Genomic DNA, 19,862 nt, shown 5'->3' on the forward strand with positions numbered 1-19,862 from the left:
GCATCCCTGGCAAAGGTTACCCACCCAAGTGAGGGCTTCTGGCACCACTTCTCCCAAAAGCCAGCTTGGAAGATAAGGTCTCGTCAGCTGCTTCTTGCACTTCACAGATACCCCCAGGCTGGGCAGGTGCTTGGTGACTAGAAGTATTTGATGTTGCTTCCTTCGTCACATTCCAAACAACATTCCTCCCCCTTAAAAAAAAAAAAGGTATATTTGGATCTGGCTATAGCTAACTGGATTTGTAGGGAACCAGCCTGTTGACCTAGCAGGGGGCTGTCCAGCATGGATAGCCTGAGAGGTGCCCTGAGAGGTGACCTGAGCCCGGGTTGGGGGGTTTCCACCTGATAAACAACACTAGCAGCAGGGAAAGGGCAGAGGGAATGTGAGATGAGATGCTGATAGGAAATGACAGCAGGAACATGTCTTTGCCCTTTCTTTCCCTGTGTGACTGAGCCTGGAATTTAAATACCTTCAAATGTGACATGGCCTAACCTTTGGCATCTGGGTTATGGGAACCAGTGGAGTGACAAGAGAAAATGCTGTGGTCAAGGCTCACCTTAAAGTGGAGAGAATTTTTCATATAACAGTTCATTAGGAGCTCATGGAGAAGACAGGAGAATTCGCCCTTCTTTGAGCATCAGACTATTCTAGAAATTAAGGATGAGGGTCATGGCCAAGGTCACTAAGTATGTATGTGACAGAGCCAGGATGAGAGTTGAGGTGTTGTGACTCCCAAAGGTTCATCCCAGACTTTTCCGGAGATGTGGGAAATAATTGCGAAGGTCAAAATTAAATTCAACAATAAACAATGTACAGGCTCCAGAAATATGTTAAGTAACATTCACTCAACTTCATATATTCTTCATCTGTTAAATAGCACTGGCCCCCTCCCTTCCAAAGTATATTTGCCAATGCCCATGCTGTGGTGACTGACCCAGGCTGGAAGCTCACCTTCAGCACCCTCTTTCCCAGGGTGCCCCTTCTAGCACTCTGTTGCAGTGTTTTCTTGCTGAGTTTGTACTGTGACTCACACCAGGTGAATGGTGCCTACTAAGAGTCATAATATCTTGGTTCCCACACCTGTTTTACATCCTCTTTGTCTTTGCAACAGCCTTGTTACAATTAAATAATTTAATGAGAGGTTCTGCAAACATAATACAATGAGAGTAGGAAGAAAATGCGAGTTGTTACTCATTTAAATTTTGACTCTAAAATGTTTGAGAAGATCAAATCATCAAAGGTTGCTAGAAAACATTGAACTTGAGTAAAGTATGAAAAAGGTAGCATGAAAGATTAGGGGGCAAATGAACATATCTAAAGTGCTTCTTGATTTGACTTACTCGGCAAGGGTAAAACGTTGCAGCACTTTAAGGGAATGGAAACTGGAAGTGGTACGAGATGCAGAATCGGGTGTGGTTTGCTCAGAAAAGATGGCGGGACACGCCCATCCACAGCTCCATACTCAAAGGCATTGGATTCACATCAAAGGACAGTGAATGGATGTACACTTATATGTTTTAAGTTAAAATAAAATGTTGAAGGTGGATGGTATAATTTTCTCTGATTTCTCTTTTCAACCAACTTTTTCCATTAACTGACCAATACCAGTCCATATTGTGTCAGATAAAAGGGATCCTGATCTAATAGCTAACAGTTATTGAGCAATTATTTGGTGCCAGACACTATACTAAGTGCCTTTTATGTAACCTCTCTTTTAATCCTTACAATCTGCCCACAAGTTTGATACTAATAGTATCCTACAATGGTACTGGGGCTGGTTTTTACAGGTCTTAGCTTCTTCTGCCTCCCACCTACCTTCCTATCTTCTGCCAGCCAGTAGTCCATTACTAAATTGCACTTCTATTAGCCAGCACCTTGCCTTTCACAGCTTTCTAGAATGCCCTAGAGTCCTCAGTTGCTTTGGGAAGACTAATGGATCAATGGGGGAGACGTATATAGTTGTTTCAAAAGGGTCCAACCTAGGTGCCAGATTTCATGGATAGACACGAGGAAGCAGATAAGCAGGCCCAAAGATGAGAGCTATAAACAGAACAGCTTGTGAAAATTACTCAAGAAGAACAAAAGGGCCTGGCATTTGACCCTTTGCTGTAGAATGAAGGTAAGGCTGGAACTTTTAAGCACTAAGACGACTCTGTCCAAAGTCTACTTGAAGCCCCCAGGGTCAAATGAGGATGGGAAATGTTCTGGTAGCATGGGAACCAGAAAGAGCTTCCTAATTCAACCTGGAGTCTGTAAGCAGAGCCGGTTAGGAGCACCAGCAGTAACCATCATTGCAAGGAACAAAGAAGACAGTTTCCTTGAGTGAGGGACCCGTGGAACTCCTGACCTCAGTAGCTTGTGCTTCTGCAGTAGATATGCACTCAGTAGACCACTGGAGTCAAGCTAGAAATTCAGTGTCCACTAAGGTCAGTAAGAATTCACAGAATGACTGAGGAAGCAATTGTAAGCGGACACATGCAGGGGAGGAAGAAAAGATTAGCTATATACATATCTTACAAAATACTTAAACCAAGGTTACATAGGAACGTTTACAATGTGATAAGAGCACAAGTAGCCCAATTTTTTTAAGACAGCTATTTGAAGTAACACCTCAAAAAATAGATAAACCAGTGATGACTTTAATTTTGTCAGTTATCAGGGAAAGGCAAATTCAAACCACAAGATAAGACTACACAAAGTAACTAGTCAACTACCTTACAGACAGCTAAAAGATAAATCGGACCAGGCAGCAACCATTAGTCAGCAGTGGTGGGCTAAAGGTGTCCAAGGCAAGAAGTCCTTATAATGAGCAAGTTATTTGTGAAGAATTAAAACATAGCAGTAAAACCACTGAAAGACAACCTGCTTTTGATTACCATCATACACCCACAATCCTATACAATGTTGGAGATAAGATATTCTTCCCCAGTTGGGACTAGCCCCTGTCATAACCCTTAATTCACAACCCCCTCTCTTGGCTAGGATATAGAGTCATTATAACTGGTGTGGATGTCTTGTGGTATGACCCCACCCCAGGAGATTACTTGGCAGTTTCTTCTAAAATTAAAGAAATTATATTAATTCAAGAGAAATGAAAGCACATGGAATAAATGTGCTTAGCAGCTTTATTTATAATAACTCCGCGATGGAAATAATCCAAGTGTTCATCAATAGGTGAGCAAATAAGCATCATGTGGGTAGCCATACAATGTAACACTACTCAGTAATTGAAAAACAACAAAGAGCCCCCACTCGACAACAACATAATGAATCTTTAAAATGTCAGCTGAGGAAAGAAGATGGGCCCACAAGAATACACAGTGTTTAATTCCACTTATTTGAAGACCAAGAAGAGACAAATCTAATCCAATCTAAAGTTCCTTTAGCCCTAGTGCAAGTGTGTATTGACTGGGTAGCAATAGGAGAGAACTTTCTCAAGAGTTAATAATATACTACTTTGATACTCTTCTTGACTACATTGATTATTTTTGTCAAAATCCATCAAAGCCTTGTACCTAAAACGTGCATTTTATTGCATGTAAAATTTTACCTTAATGAGGATGATATATAAAACCAATGTTTGAGACAGAGAAAGAAGCCATAGGACCAAGATACAGACTGATTATGTCAGTGGTGTGTTCCAGGCTTTTTAAAGTCATTCCTGGTGAAGGTCCATCATCCTTCCAGAGACATTCCCCCAGATGACCCCTGCAATGGCCAATCTAGTTGTGTCTATACAGATAACAGTAATAGGAAGAGCTATGTGTGCCTTAATCTGCACATATAAAGCTACATGTGCCTTAATCTACACATACTTTTATTTATTTCCTCTCTCTCCCTAAAGAGTTTTTAATGTATCACTCAAGGTTTAATATTTTAATTCTTTTAAGAATAGGTGAAAACTGATATTTGAATTATAAGAATAGTAGTAATAACAACAACAAGAAGAAGAACAGCTAACATTTGTTGAATACATATTGAGTCAGATATACTAAGTGGCTTACCTGAATTTTTAAATTTAATGCTCTTATAACCTTGACCATAGAAGGTATTATCCACATTTTTCAGACAAAGAAGTTTAGAAAGTTGAAAGCTCTTGTAAAGGGCACATATTGGACAGATGTTTTGAATTTAGATGCTGTATTCTCTTTCAATTTAAAATGTTTTTATTGTCGATGTATGGTATTTTGCTTACTCACGACATACATTGCTGTTTTCATGCTGAGTAGTTAGGTGATCATCTCAGGACAATCCACATATTTATCACCTTAAACTTTTACTATTTCTTTATGGTGAGTACACTGAGTAAGATTGCTCTCAGAACTATTTTGAGATATATAACGTATTATGTTCACATTTCTGTGCCATAGAACATCAGACCTTATTCTTCCTATCAAACAATAATTCTTTACTGTGACTTCCTCCTTCCTCCTACTCTTTTCATCTCCATTGGTCTGCTCTCAACTTCTATGAAATCAACATTTTTAGATTCTACATCTGAATGAGATTATGTAAGGTCTTATGTCCCCAACATATTTCACTTAATATTATATCCTCTGGATCTAGCTATATTGTTGAAAACAACTGTACTTTATGCTTTTTATGGATAGGTAGTATTTCATTCTCTCTCTCTCTCTCTCTCTCTATATATATATGTATATATATCACTTTTAAAATCCATTTTCTGTTGATAAGTGTTCAGGTTGATGCCATATGCTGGCTGTTATGCATAGTGCTACAATAGACATGGAGAACAGGCATTTTGATGAATTCATTTTTCTTTGGGAATATATTCAGTAGATCATATAGTAGCTCTATGTTTAGTTTCTAAGGACCTCCATTGATCTCTACAATGGTAGTACTAATTTACACTCCACATCCTCACTGTAAGGGTTGCCAAAAGGAGACTGTCATGTGGTTCAGGCAGTAAAGAGTTTATTTGAGTGAGTCAAACTGTCAGGTCACTTTAGGGTGTCAGATTATATAGGGAAGGGTGAGAAGAAATCGTGACCACAGCAGATAAGGAAATGACCTCAGAGCCTAGGGAACCTCGCACTGCCCCCAGGTACACCAGTGGCCAGTTACCTGGGTTACAGGTGCTGGGCATGGACTTCTAGGGAAGGCCAGGTGCAGTCTTGCACAGAGAAAGAACAAAGGCAAAGGGGTCTATGTGCAGTTCACCTGGAGAGGAAACAAAGACAAGGGGCCATTTTTCCCCCTTGGACCTAATACTCAACAGTATTTATATGCTTTGTCTTTTTGATGCTATAGTCTTTGTTTGGACAAAGAGAGCTAGAGTTGTTCCCTGTCATTAATCCATCCTTTTGTCCCACCCTCTGATGCTGTAGTCTCCATACAGGACGACAGGGCCTTCAATGCAGAAATGTTGAAGAATCACATGGTTTTACAGAAGAAAGCACTAACCAGGCCCCTGCTTAGGGATCTCCTCTTCACTACCTGTTTCCCTTTTACATGAACCCTCTGTAACTTGGTTTACCTGTGGTCACCAGTGCCTGGCAGATAGATGAATTGTGTGATAAATACTTGTTATTATCTATTATGGATGCAACTGATAGTGCTGAATTGTCTTTCCTTGTGGATCTTAGAGGTGGAAAGGAATTCCTCTTCGACATTCCCATCCAAGCTTAAACTTGGCTCTTTCTGTCTTCTGCTCCCAGGACTCAGCAAAGTTTATTCTTTTGAACTGTAACGGTGATGGTCTATATATCTGGGCATATTCTAATAGGAATCTGTGTTCCTCCTACCACTAAAGAATTTATGCAGGACTCAAAGGAACCCTGGAAGAATTTGTTTGAGTCTGCTGGGGTCTGTATCCTGACACTCAAGCACCTAAGTGCAGGCTAGGCCTGTTTGACAATCAAAAACAGACCTGCCCAAAGGGATGGATGGGGTAAGGGGACTGGTTGAACCCCAAGCTGGGCCATTTTTGGGGTTTGTGTTTGAGGAGACCTGTTTGCAGGGACATGTCAGGGTGGAGGGGCCCCCAGCTGTGAAGCAGACACATCTGTAGAAGAAGAGAGAGAAGGTAATGGAATCCAATAGAGCTTCTGAAAACATGTCATCTTGCTGCTGCCGAAACCCTTTGAATACACTAAATCCTTAATCAGAGTAGCCTAAAACTGCAATGACTACATGGAGACACGTTAGTCCATATAAATCCTTGCAGGTTTCAAAGATCTAAAGGGCCCAGGCACTTCCCTGTGCAGCAGCTGCCCTCTGCCCTCTCCTCCATGATGTCATTATTGAAGTTTCGCTCTCACCAGCCTGGTGTAAGTTGACATTGACAGTTGTAGCGCTCTCACGCCGACTCTGGAGGATTATTCGCTTTGAAGCTATTTGGCCTTGAGCGGTGAATTCTTTTTTGAGCTCACACTGGCTTATAATATCTGAGAAGGCTTGCTCCATTCTGGCCCCAGCTTGAATTAGGAGAGGAAGCTGCTTTCCAACTTGGAACTGATACCAGCAAGAACAGAATGGGGAATATTACCCATTTCTGATGGGCAACCAAGTTAGTGTTCTCCAGTCCTCCTGAGGCCTTCACACTGAGTTTCCATTTTAACATCAGTGTTGGAGCTGAAGCCTGGGCCCGCCTTGGCCTATAATCACTGTGCAGCCTCACAGCTGGACACAGAGGAGGACTCGAGGAATACATGGTCCTCTGGCCTCTAATCTGTTTGTTATTAGGCTGTTGGAAAACCCTCAGTGGGGCTGGGAGCTGATGTCAGAAGAGTATAATTCAAGTGAATGAAAAAAAAAAAGGAACAGAAAGTGGGGGGGGGAGCTCCCTTCTGAGGTCATTTGCATGTGTTGAATGTGAGTGTCTGGAGGGATTAATTAGCTGAACAAAGCTGGGGAAGGGACTGCTTGTGAATTGGCAAAAATAGTGACCCAGAGAGCATCTGACCGGCTCTTAATTTCCTCTCAGGATTTATGCAAATGTTTTGCAAAGCTTGTTCTGGAGGAAAGGATCCCCCACCATTTCCACATCTCCATCACCAGGCTAAGGCTTGAATGCTTTTCTACAACCAAAGTGCATTCCTCACCATGCCAACATTCCCCACAGCAGCAAGGGAATCCTGGCATGGCAGTCTTAGATTCTGGAGGGACCACTCATTAGAGGAAAGGATTGGTAGGGATGGGTCTCCTCTTCCACAAAAGATTTTTTAGAAAGACTTCCAAGTTTTCATGTGGCTGATCTAAGAAGAAGAAAAGTTTTCTTGAGATTATCACTTATTTATCTACATGTTCTCATTTGTCTCACAGTTATCACTTATTTATCTCTCTGTGTGAAGGTCAATCTTCCCCAATACTATTGACGTCCATAATTCATAGGCTGCATCTCCCCTGATGAAACTGGTTTGCAGGATGTACCAGCCTTGGAGCTTAAAGAAGCCTAAATTAGACAGTGTCAGATTAGAGTTGGCCCTGGTGCTTCAGTTAGCACCACAGAGGATCATCAAAGCTGGAGACGTGAATGTGCAGGAGGAAGGCTTCTTCCTAACAGAGGGGAAAACCCAAGGTCCCCAGGTACAGAAGAGCAGGAGAGCAGCCAGAGGCAGTGGGTTAAGTTACAGAACACATACCAGACAAACCCAAACTCCTTTCTGTTAAAGATTCAGGGGGGTGGGGAATCTAGGCATGTTATTTACATGATACTTCCCAAAGTAAACATGGAATTTCCTAATTCTACTAGATGTTTTCTACACCTAACCATTTCTGCAATTGGGTCATCTTCTACTTGACATGCACATTAAGTATATCGATGCTTACAAAAGGTGTTATTTACATGACAGCATGTCTTATAATCAGTGTATTGCCATAAGGAAATACACCAGAAAAGAAATTAGTTAATATTTTAAAGATACCAAGGAGACCTGTAATCAGGTCTGTAATCAGATCCACTGTGCAATGCTTAGAGAAAGCCTGCAACAGCCTGAATCCTGTATGCAGATGATTGCTGTGACGTGGCTATATGTCTGCCCATATGACATCCACACAAAGCATGAGTGGTGTCGATGCTGACATTCCGTATTAACTTACTCAAGCAGTTGATGGGTGGCACCTCATCAAGGTTTACTCATTTTGGCAAAATGATAGATTGCACTCAGTTTTTTTTCTACCTCAAGGCAAACGGTGAGCTTTAAATAAAACCTAGTTTGAATCTGTTAATAATTTCCAAAGAACAGAGCAGCCAGTGATTGAACAAATAAACCATTCTTGATGACAATTTAAGGACTAGAGTAACAGTGTATGTGCGTGTAGGTGCACAATAGTATAATAGACTCCTGATTAAATCTCTTAATTTGGGGAGATATCATACTTTAAGCTGATTCTGTGCTCAAGTATATGATATACTTATAATATCAGAAAATATGACCTAATGTTAATAATTAAGTAATGTTGGGTGTTAGACGGATGACAGAATACAACAAAGTACAAAACATTTCCAAGAATAATTTAGTAATTTGTGCCCACAAATTTAGCAATGGAATGGGTTGCTCCAGCTACATTAGAAGGTAGTGAATCCCGGTCACCAGAACTTTTGGAGTAGCAAGTATGGAAGGACCACTTGATGGAAATGTTTAGGTTAGAATGTCTTTATTAAGTGAGGTGAGGCGATGTGGTGGATATTTCAGTCATTTCCAATCGGACAATCTATGGCTTTACAGAATATAATATGCAATATCATCTTAAGTGAGAACACATTGAAGGAAAAGATTGCATCTTAGCTAAGTGCACTGTTTTCAGTCAATGTGTATGGAAGCATACATGGGTAGGATTAGATTATTCCAATAGCCAGCTAGCATAGAGATGTGTAGATGAATTAATGTATGTTAGGCCATGACAATAAAAGAACAAAGACGGTATGGCTGAAGCAATAGAGTGCCTGCCTAGCAAGCCCCAAATCCTGAATTCAAACTCAAGAGTTCCACAGTTAATACATTAATAAATAAAATAGAAGGAGGAGGGAGAAGAGGAAGAAGAAGAGAAGAAAGTGTAGAAAGGTATGAAAAAAATGTTTTACTTAACTAGTGGTCTCTCCCTTTTGTAGTATAAGTTTCTTGAATTTGAAATTTTGGGTGGCACACCTGATGGAATTAAGTTATTCCCATAGTTATTTCACTATTTACTTGCTCACCCTTTAGTATCCAGCTTCCTTTGTATATAACAGCTGAGAATTATGATCACATGTTGATCTACAGTCCTGGCAAAGTTCTCTCATGTTCCAATTCACATTGCTTGGCCCTGGCCACTGGCATCTGGGTATGCCTTACTTTTTCCATTTTCTCCCAGGCAGATGGACCCCACTGGACACTTGTATGTTCATGAGTAGTTTATCTGAACAGACCATGTCTCTGTTTTGCTAAGAACAACATGTATGTACTCACTGAAATCTGGTGGTCTATATTAAGAGGCAGGAGAACCAGGTCTCTAAATGTGTCTGATGTTTAGCCATAAAGTAGATTGGACCAGACTTTAGTCTTCAGTGTACATGTCTGCTGATAACTTTTAGCTTCACCTCTCAGATGTTCTGAGTGTTTTGTAAGAAGTCAGCCTTCTCCTTGTACTAGGTATGATTTTCAGAAACTGCTGAAAATGAATGAGGTTGGTAAAGACAGGTGAGGGCAGCCTCTAAATATGAGTAGGTTGATCAGCATAGTTGATGATAATAAAACAAACATTCAACAACAGCTTAGTGTCTTGAAGCTACTGTATACCACTATTTTCTTGATTCTGTTCCTGAGATTCTACTTTATAATTAACGTTTAGCTTTAGCTTCCTGATGTCTTGGGAAGGTCTTGGGTTCTACCTAAGCCAAAGACATATTTGCATACAGTCACATAAGCAATGCCCTGAACAGCTCCAGGATGGAGCATAGATGTGGATGCCAATGGAACCCTGTTCTCCAGCTGTTACTAGCTACCTGTCACCAAAGCTCAGTCTTTCTTCTTGTGCAAACTTGAGTCTGCCGAGTTTGTTTCACTCCACCAGGGATCCAACAGAGACTTTATTAAGCAGATGGGATGTTGTGATTTTTCATTCCACATCCCCCATGTCCTCCAGATAGTTGGCAGCACACCCTTCCCCAAAGAACGCTGACCTCCCCTTTTACTTTATGCGAAGCACAATGGGGCTCAGTGAGTCTTTCCAGCCGCTTTGATTTTAATTCAAGGGATGCAAGTCTTGAGCACTTCTCAAGAGGATATCTTGCAAACTTCAAATTGCTCTTGCCTTTTTGGGACATTAAAGCAAGTTTCTTGTGCCCCAAGGCTTCCCGGAGGACACTTCCAAACACCAAATTTACTTTGACTTAAAGGAAGTTGACATGTGCACACTCAACAGAATGGTAAAGAGCAGAGAGGATAAAGCTGTAGCAGGTCATAGACACATACATACATCACTCACATGTGCAGTAGTGCAGTTACTGTATTTCTCATCTTCTTAATACCCACCCCCACTTGCCAATTAACACTATGAGTTGCAACTTAAATGTTCTCATTTTAATTTAGTTTAATCATTAGAACCACAATTACTTTCCAGGGCTTGTTTAGCTATTCCCTTCTAGAAGTCCTCCTTAGGTAAAAGCTCATTCTCTCAAGGTAGTTTGGGATGGTTAAGGATGCTTAGGTAGAGAGGAGGAAGGAGTCCACATGGGATCTCCTGGAACTTTGCTCCAATGTAAAATAGCAAGTCTTGCTTGCTCCCAGTACTCCCTGCAATAGGACCCACTTCAGGGCCATCCTTCCTGGTCTAAAGACTTTTAGGACCACCCCACCTGTCTTTCTAGCACAATCATATATAGAGCCCTGATGTAACATCTCTAGGACACTGAGGACCTGGGAATATCAATTGAGCCTCATGGACCAGGCTACCTTCTGCTTTTGCTGTTGCCCCATTGCTTTGTACTACATTGTCAGTGACTATACACAAGGCTTCCAAAAATGTGTGATCTCCCTCTAGAATCCTCAGAGAAGAGTGACAAGAACTCTCGTACTAGTTTCCCAGGGCTTTCAATCTTCCTCTCAGGCTAACACGACTCCTCTTTCCAGGACTTACAACAAAGGAGAGCTGGGGAACACATGACTTCCTTCAGCTCTCCTGCCTCTTCTGCCTTCTTGATCCAATCCCTCAGGCTAAAAGCAAGCAGCTTTGCCCTCCTTATATCCTACCCTGATGGCCCATGTTAAATCTTCAGGATCTATTCCACCAGGTATGGCCCTTGATATACTAATGGGAGCTAAAGGAATTTAGAAAATCCCTTTCCTTCTCAACAATGCCTGGCTTTGAAGACTATTTTCTTGCTTAAGAGGTCAAGAAAGTCAGCTTTGAGATTCAAACTGATCAATGGCCTCTTTGTTCTAGGCAGTATCCCCGGGGCCAGAAGCCTCATGCCTCAGCCTTGGAGGTGGAAGACGGCAGGGGAAGGTGATTTAAGATGAAACTAAAAAGTTAGATGTGTAATATTTGCAAAATATGCTCCTTGTTACAGAAATATGGTTCTTAGCTTTCATGAAGCCCAGTTAAACACTCTCCTTTTAGGAAATGTCCATTTATACACTTTTTCCTGTTGGAAACATCCATAATTTCGACTTCCTTCCTAAAACACTTTCCCCAGAGTCCCATGTACTTTGAAACTCTCTCTTTGAAGGATTTCATCCCATATTCTTTCTCTATTTTTCTGGTTAACAAACAACACTGAATCAGCAATACATGTTATTTCTACTTATTTGCTGTTTCTCTACAACATGATTCTCCCTTCACTCAGCAGCCCCATGGGTCCTGGGAATTCCTATGGCACAAGGGTATCATGCAGAACAGAATTGAAATTCTTGTGACTGAAAGGGAGCAAAATGGTTTGGTGGCAGCATGCTGGGTGATTGCTGTGATTATGACTCAGAAAAGACTGCCAGCTTGGTGTTTGGTAGGGGAATAAACTTTAGTTCTTTACATGCAATCTCCAAGGTAATAGCCATGACCCCAAAGAAATGGACGCAGCACAGAAAGGCATAGGTTTTTCTCATGCTTGTCAAAGCATGTCAATGTTCTCCTGTGGAATGTGGTGCAATTCTCCTAATGCAATTAAGCAGCGCCTTCTTTTTCCATGGAAATGCACTTACAAATGTCAGACTGGCTTGCGGTCACCAGTCTGGGAAGAACTTTTGTTATGGAACCTGAAACCTGTCCTGATTACATGTTTTGCAGCAAAACCCCAAATTTCATATGAACTTTTCAACTGGTAAGTTTGGCAAGGGGATTCATCACTGATTCACTTGAGGTCTTGAACACAGGTTTTTGACTCAGTAGTGCTAGGTTTAGTATCTGGTGTCTTATCATTTTTCTCAAATCTTCCTAACAGTTCTCTTACATATGAATCAATTTTCCTCTACAAAACTGTGTGGAAAGGATGTAATCTCTTTGACAGGCTTCAAATATAGAACACTTGGTCTCTGCTCACCAATAAACCACTCATCCCTGATGAGTATGCTCCTCCCTTGAGTTGGTCCAGCCTGGGATAGAAAGGTCAGACTTGTCCTTACAATGAAGGGGAGACAGATTACAAGTCAAGAGAACATGATGGCAGATTACAAGTGTCTACCCTATGGTTCCATGACGAGTAGAGTCAAATAGGGAAGGAGGGACTAGTGGAAGAAAGTTAGACTTATGCATCCTTTTCACTCTTCTGGTAATAATAAAATGCATGTTCAAGCTATGCAAGGCAAATTGTATAACTTTGATGATTAAATGCTTTTCATGCTTACATTTAAAAATAGTCTTCACAATGTCAAGTTAATAATAAGAGCCATGTTAATGACTTAATGTTTTAATTTCTTTATATGTAGAATGGCATTAAATAGCAAAGAAAAAAATGTGTCACAATAAGTCATGAAAAAGACCACGAAGGCAAGGCACAAGCTTTGTATGCTACATCGTTAATGGTACTTTTCCTGACTTCTGATCAAGAGACCCTGTATTTTCATTCTCTGCTGGGCCTCACTAATGAAGCTGTCCCTGGCAAGGAAGTTCAAGAGTTGGCACCACAGACAAGTCCCATTCTCAGAACTCTATGCACATTGGTGAGAAAGGCTGTGTGAGGCTCCATTGTGCTGTATTCTGCCTCTGCTACATTCTCTGAGCATGCCCCTGAGCATGTATTTCAAGCCCCTAATTTCTTCAGTACGTGGGTGGAAATACTGCTCCACTTCTTACTGAGTGAAAGAAAGGAAGAGGTAGAAGAAAAGCATGAGAAATAGGGAACAATCAGTTCTAAGCCCATCTCTGGTTCCTCAGAATGGAGAATGGAAGCAGATGTAATCATAAGGTAAGCCAGACAGCTCTTACAACCTTCCAGCAATTCTAGGCACATGATAAGCTCACACATTAGCACAACTCAAACCCAGTAAAGGCATTGGGTGAGATAGTGACTGCTCTGCTGTAGAAACCTAGTTCAACGAAGAAAGATAGTCTGTCACTTCCTTTATCATTGATAGCTAACAAAAGACATAATTTGTGAGAGGGCCATGTGTTTGAGATTGAGAGACACTGAGGTCTTGAAAATAAGGAACAATCATGAATCAGGGAGTCTTGGGACATCCTTCCACAATGACTGGGTCGGAAGATGACCACAGAGGTGGAAGTGAAGAGGGAGAGGGTCTGATGTGATCTTGCAGAAAAGTTCAAGGATTTCTAGCAAAGAAGGGAACAATGATCATAGGCCTCACCTTCCCTGGTGATAACAAATTCTTATTGCCTGAGGGGTTTGGCAAAAATAAAGCACTAAGCCTATGGCTGGAATAATATTCAGCTTTCAGGGTCTGCCTCCTTGGCTACACATGTTGGCTACAAGTTAAGTCTGAGAGTCCTGAGCCCAGGCCTTCTAAATCACATAATACTCATAGCTTCCTTCCTCTCATAGAAAGGCAAATTGTTGGACAGGGTCTGAAAACACTAAAACATACCTCTGGAAATAGCATCCTGGTGTGTGTTTGCTGCCAGGCAGGAATGAGAGCATCAAGTTCAGACCCTTTGAATCATAAGACTTCTGTAGCCACCGCCCCCTGCCCCCCATACCATGGAGGAAATCTCTAATGGAATCTATAAGCAGTCAAAGACCAACAGGCAGAGTGCCTAAATTCCTCAGTTTTCCCCCTGCCAGGGTTCAACTTAGTGCTCTGTTCCCCCACTTACTGATGCATGTGGGAGTTACAAGTCTTGGACTTTTCTGCCCCTGGGGATATGAACTCATGGGTTTATGGAATAAGTGGGAACCTGCCCAGACTACAGACTGTAAGTTCCCTGTGGCCAGCAGTAGCAACCAGCATACAAAGAAGAGAAACTTCAATATAAACAAAAGCCAAGAAGTGGAAAACTGATCCTTCTATAAGAGACTCTGACCAGTTTTCCTTGATCTAAGCAGTCCTGGGAATCAGGCTTAGTATATTGTGCTTGTGAGCTAATTCTTGGCTACTAAGCCATGCCCTCATTCCACTGGTGAGAAATAGAACCTCAACAGAGCCACTGTACTTTCTTACCTGAGAATACATCAGTGGACACCAGAGTGTTTCACCAATGACTTGGCCTCAGATGTGCAAATTTCCCATGCAGAAACACATTTATGGGGAAAAAAATCCAAGGCAACATGACTTCTTCAAATTCTTCAACTCTGCAGGAACAATCACTGATAAGAGTGAAATGTCTAAAATCTCAGATAGAAAATAAAATACTATTATAAGAATGATCAATGAAATTCAAGAATATATAAATAAGTAAATAAACGAATCCAAGAAAAGTAGACTAAAGGAGGATATTCTTAGGAGAGGATCACAAGGGCTCAATATCCATGTGCATGTGATCATATAAAAGGAGGCTTATTGAAATGAACTCCAAGAAATGGAAACAAGAGGGTTTTTATTGTACTGTTTGTGGTTCTTTAGGGTTTTTCCCCCTTTGTCTCTATTGTTTAATCACTGTACCCTTTGTCTTGTATATAAGTTTATCTGATTTGGGGAGGGGAAAGGGAAGTACAGAAACAGTGGGACAAAGGGTCAGCTAATTTGGCAGTGACACTCACTACACTCTGCGTTGGAAATGAAGCATACAACTTGGGAAGAAGAGGGGTAGGGAAGGAAAAATTAGGAGAAAATAAAGGGGGATGACACTGTTCAAAAAGAAATATACTCATTACCTGACTTATGTAACATAACCCCTCTGTACATCACATTACCTATACATTTTTTTTAAAGAAGGCAATGCAGGACATGAATAGAAGAGTACAAGATACAAATTGGCATTGGGTAGCATGGCTTGTTACTGGAAGCTATTCAGGATGCTGAAATCTGAGGATCACAGTTTCAGGCCAACCTCAGCAGAAAAGTCTAAAAGACTCTATCTCCAATGAGAAAGCAAAATGACAGACTAGAGTTGTGGTTCAAGTCATAGATTGTCAGCTGAAAGCAAAACCTAAGTGTGAATGCAAATTCTTGAGTTCACAACTCAAGTATTATCACCAAAAAAACCAGGTAATTTTTAAAATAAATAAAATTCAGATTTTGGAAATGAAAAGATCAATAAGAAAAATGTCAATTAAAATTTAGTTGAAGGTTTCTCCAGGAGAATGGTCCAAACTAAAGACAGAATATCACATGGTAGATTTATTACTACATGCAGGTGAAAAGAAATTTTTTAAAAAACTAAATAAGTACAAAGAGCACTAGCAAAATCTCTAAGGCATCATTAAAAGAGACACCTGCACCTGACGGTAGAAGATACGCAAGCTAGAGGTATAGGAAACATCCAATAAAATAACAGTAGAAAATTCAAATCTTAAGAAACATAGTTGTTCAGGGACAGGATGCTTTTAGGACTTTAATCAGAGAAGGCCACAAAAGGACCTCTCCAAAGTATATTAGGATTAACTCCACAGGCATACATAAAAAGTAAAGAATGTTAAAATCTATAAGAGAGAATTGCCAAGTCACCTATAAAGGCAAACCCATCAGATAAACAGCAAATTTCTCAACAGAAACTTTAAGAGAAGAAAGACCTGAAATGATGTATTTCAAGCTCTGAAAGAAAATAACATCCAACCTGGATTACTCAGCCTATCTATCCATCATAATTTTAGGAGAAATAAAAACAAAACCAAAAGCAATTCATGACCACGAAACCAGCACTTCAGGAGGTATTTAATAGAGTCTTATACACAGAAGAGGAAGATAAACACAACCATAAAAAAAGAAGAAAGAACGAATGTTACTTGGTAAGTGCATAAGCAAATGAGGAGTGAGAAAGAAGCCAATAAAATAGAAATAATTACTATCCAACTTTTAATAATAACTCTGAATATTAATCATCTTGGTTCTCTAATCAAAAGATACAGAGATTATATGCATGCGTAACATATGCTGATTAAGATAAAAACTACAACTCCCCAGTCTATTGGTTTGTTTTTGTTTTTGTTTTAATATGGAAAGCCTCACAAATTTGCATGTCATCCTTGTGCAGGGACCATGTTAATCTCTGTATCATTCCAATTTTAGTATATGTGCTTCTGAAGCTGAAACCAGTCTATTGTTTTTGTTTGTTGTTTTGTTTTTGTAGTGAGGTTTGAACTCCTGGCCTTGTGCTTGCTATGTAAGTGTTCTACCACCTGACCCATGTCTCCACCCCTTTATATTTTAGTTATTTTTTTTTTGTCCGGTTGTGGGGCCTGAACTCTGGGCCTGAGCGCTGTCCCTCAGCTCTTCAGCTCAAGGCTAGCACTCTACCACTTGAGCCACAGCGCCAGTTCTGGCTTTTTTTTTCTTTTTGCTTATATGGTGCTGAGGAATCGAACCCAGGGCCTCATGCATGCAAGGCAAGCGCTCTACCACTGAGCCAACTTCCCAGCCCTATATTTTAGTTATTTTTCAGATGTGATCTTGTATTTTTTTGCCCTTGGGTAGCCTGAGGACCCTGACTTATGCCTCTCAGGAAGCTGAGATAGCAGATGTCCATCATTGCTAACTGAAAAATCGCAATCCTTTATATGAATATAAAAAAATAACAATGACAACATGATCACATGTTTACTGCCATTTATTTCTTATAGACACTCAGTAAAAAGTGAAGCATTCTTTCCACCCACCTACTGAAGAACTGGGACTTAAAATTCATGCTCAGGGGCATGGTCAGATAATGTGGCAGAGGCAGGGTACAGCACAATGGAGTCTCACACAGCCTTTCTCACCAACGTGCATAGAGTTCTGAGAATGGGACTTGTCTGGGGGCATAACAAGGTGAAGCACCTAGTGGTTCCTACTCTTGAACTTCCTTGTCAGGAACAGCTGCATTTGTGAGGCCCAGCAGAAAATGAAAATACAGGGTCTCTTGATCAGAAGTCAGGAAAAATATCATTGATGGTGTAGCATATAAAGCTTGTGCTTTGCCTTCGCAGTCTTTTTCATGATTTATTGACACATTTTTTCTTTGCTATTTAATGCCATTCTACATATTAAGAAATCAAAACATTGCTATTAGCATGGCTTTTAAATTTAAATGTTATTGTAAAGGCAATGTATGGAGGGGTTACAGTTATGTAAGTCAGGTAATGAGTATATATCTTTTCAAACTGTGTTACCCCCTCCTTCATTTCCCCCCACATTTTCCCCTCCCAATTTTCCTCCCCCCACAAGTTGTAGCAAATTGACCTTGAAGGTCATCTTATGTTATTTTTTATTTATTTGTTTGTTTTATTTTATTTTATTTTTTTGTCAGTTGTGGGGCTTGAACTCTGGGCCTGGGCTCTGTCCTTCAGCTCTTCAGCTCAAGGCGAGCACTTGAACACTAGAAGGTCAGTTTTAAATGTAAGCATGAAAAGCTTTTAATCATGAAAGTTACACAATTTCCCTTGTATAGCCTGCACATGAGTTTCATTGTTATCAGAATAGCGAAAAGGACGCACAAAGCAAACGTGATCGTTTGATTTCCCTTTCTGTTCTGGGTATATTCTGTCAGCAATGCCTGTGGCTGACGCCTGAGGGAGGAAGGACTAAGGAGAGTTACACGGGCTGCCTCACCTCTCACATTTGCATCTCTCTGTGTCACCATTTTCAGTGTAAGTAGTTGCCTAATGAAGAGAGATGACAAGAGTAAGAAATGACAGGGTTCATTGGTTGTTTGTGTTTCTTAGAAAGCCATGGCCCTCTTTGTGTGTTTGAAGCAAGTTCTGGTTCAAATGGAAGTGACAGAGCCTCTCAGGGCTGTCAGCAACCCCTGTTTGCTTTAGTTTGGAGATGTAACACACCCCACACTTAGTTTAGATCTCACTGAACTCTCAGGTATTTTGAGTTCACTGAGTCTCACAAGGTGTCCTGAATGCTACATGTCAATGGATGGCAAGAACAGCCCATCGCCTCTGCTCATTTTTAGGCTAGATGTCCAATCAGACTTCACTTAAAAAGCCAAGGTTCAAAGATAAGAGTATTAAGAATCTCCAGAAAAGGTGATAAGATGGTGACCCTGCATGGTGCAGAAGTTTTACCTCATGAACCTGTTTTACCTGGCTTTGAGCCATACTTTTACCATACTTTGACCATAAACTTGGTATAAGACAAATGCAAAATTCACCTTAGCTCCTAGCTTTGGTATAAAGCATTTGTTTAGTGGCTATGATAAAATTGTCCAACAGAAAAACACTGTCTCAAGGTTCCCATATTTTTTAATTTATTTGTTTTTATAATTTGTATCTATTTTTCATTGACAAAATTGTGTGTAGTTTAGGGGTACAAGGTGATGTTATAAATACAGATAAACTGTGGAAGTGAAAACAGACCAATACTCATACACATTACCTCTTATGTTTATCTTTTTTTTGGTGGAGAGAACATCTAAAACTTACTCTCCTAAACAATTTTGAAATATGTGGCATACTATTATTAATTATAGCCAACAGGCTATGCAAAGGATCATTAGAATTTATCCTTCCTCTAACTGAAACTTTGTACCTTTCTTTGTGCTGGTCCTCGGGCTCAAACTCAAAACCTTCTGTTCTCCCTTTGCTTTTCACTCAAGGCTAGGGCTCCACTACTTAAGCCATACCCCTACTTCCAGCCTTTGGGTGCTTAATTGGATTTGTCTGCCAAGGCTGGCTTTGAATCTTGATCATCAGATCTCAGGCTACTAAGTGCCTAGGGTATCATGCGTAAGCCACTGGCACCCAGCTTAACTTTGTACTCTTGGACTAAGTAAAATCTCCCTTTTCCCTGCTCATTCCCTTATCCTGGTCTCCATTGAACACCAACTCTACTCTCTACCTCCAAGAGTTCTATGTTTTAGATTTCACATATAAGGGGTGTGTAGTTTTTTGTTTTGTCAAACCTGACTTATTTCATATAGTATAATATTATTGCAAATGACAGTGTTTTAACAATAGTAAAAAGGCAGGTGATAAAGTTTTCACTAACACATTTTATTTAAATCAAAAAACAATAATGTAACCAAATAATGAAATACTTTATGCTTTTTGGTGTATAAGGCTTCAAAATATGGTATGTTGTTTGAACTTACAGAAAAATCTCCATTCAGATTAGCCACATTTTCAGCTACTGTCAGTTCTAATGACTACCATATTGGATAGTGTACATCTAGACAGAGGAAATAAATGATAGTTCATTGAACCCTGGAAATTTGCATGCAAGTAGTTAGTTAGGAAATGCTCTGGGAACAACCCACATAGGGCATAAGGGATGCTGGTTTGAGCAAAGGCAGTGGTTGAACTGCAAAATACTTGTCAAGAAGACCTCAGTTAATCTCTCAGGGTGCTCTACAGCTCAAATAACCTTTCAAAGCTGTCTCAAATTGAA

The 19,862-nt window shown here is 40.4% G+C and overlaps 1 non-coding gene across 1 annotated transcript; it reads right to left on the reverse strand.

Annotated features, from left to right (window-relative positions):
• Window positions 1–16,479: 16,479 nt before the first annotated feature.
• On the reverse strand, window positions 16,480–16,583 carry LOC122118996. Its single transcript, XR_006149489.1, has one exon. It is a non-coding gene; the product is annotated as a U6 spliceosomal RNA (small nuclear RNA).
• Window positions 16,584–19,862: the final 3,279 nt, after the last annotated feature.

This window comes from Dipodomys spectabilis, unplaced genomic scaffold, assembly GCF_019054845.1.
Source record: "Dipodomys spectabilis isolate Male_0828 unplaced genomic scaffold, ASM1905484v1 ptg000158l, whole genome shotgun sequence".
Lineage (NCBI taxonomy): Eukaryota > Metazoa > Chordata > Mammalia > Rodentia > Heteromyidae > Dipodomys > Dipodomys spectabilis.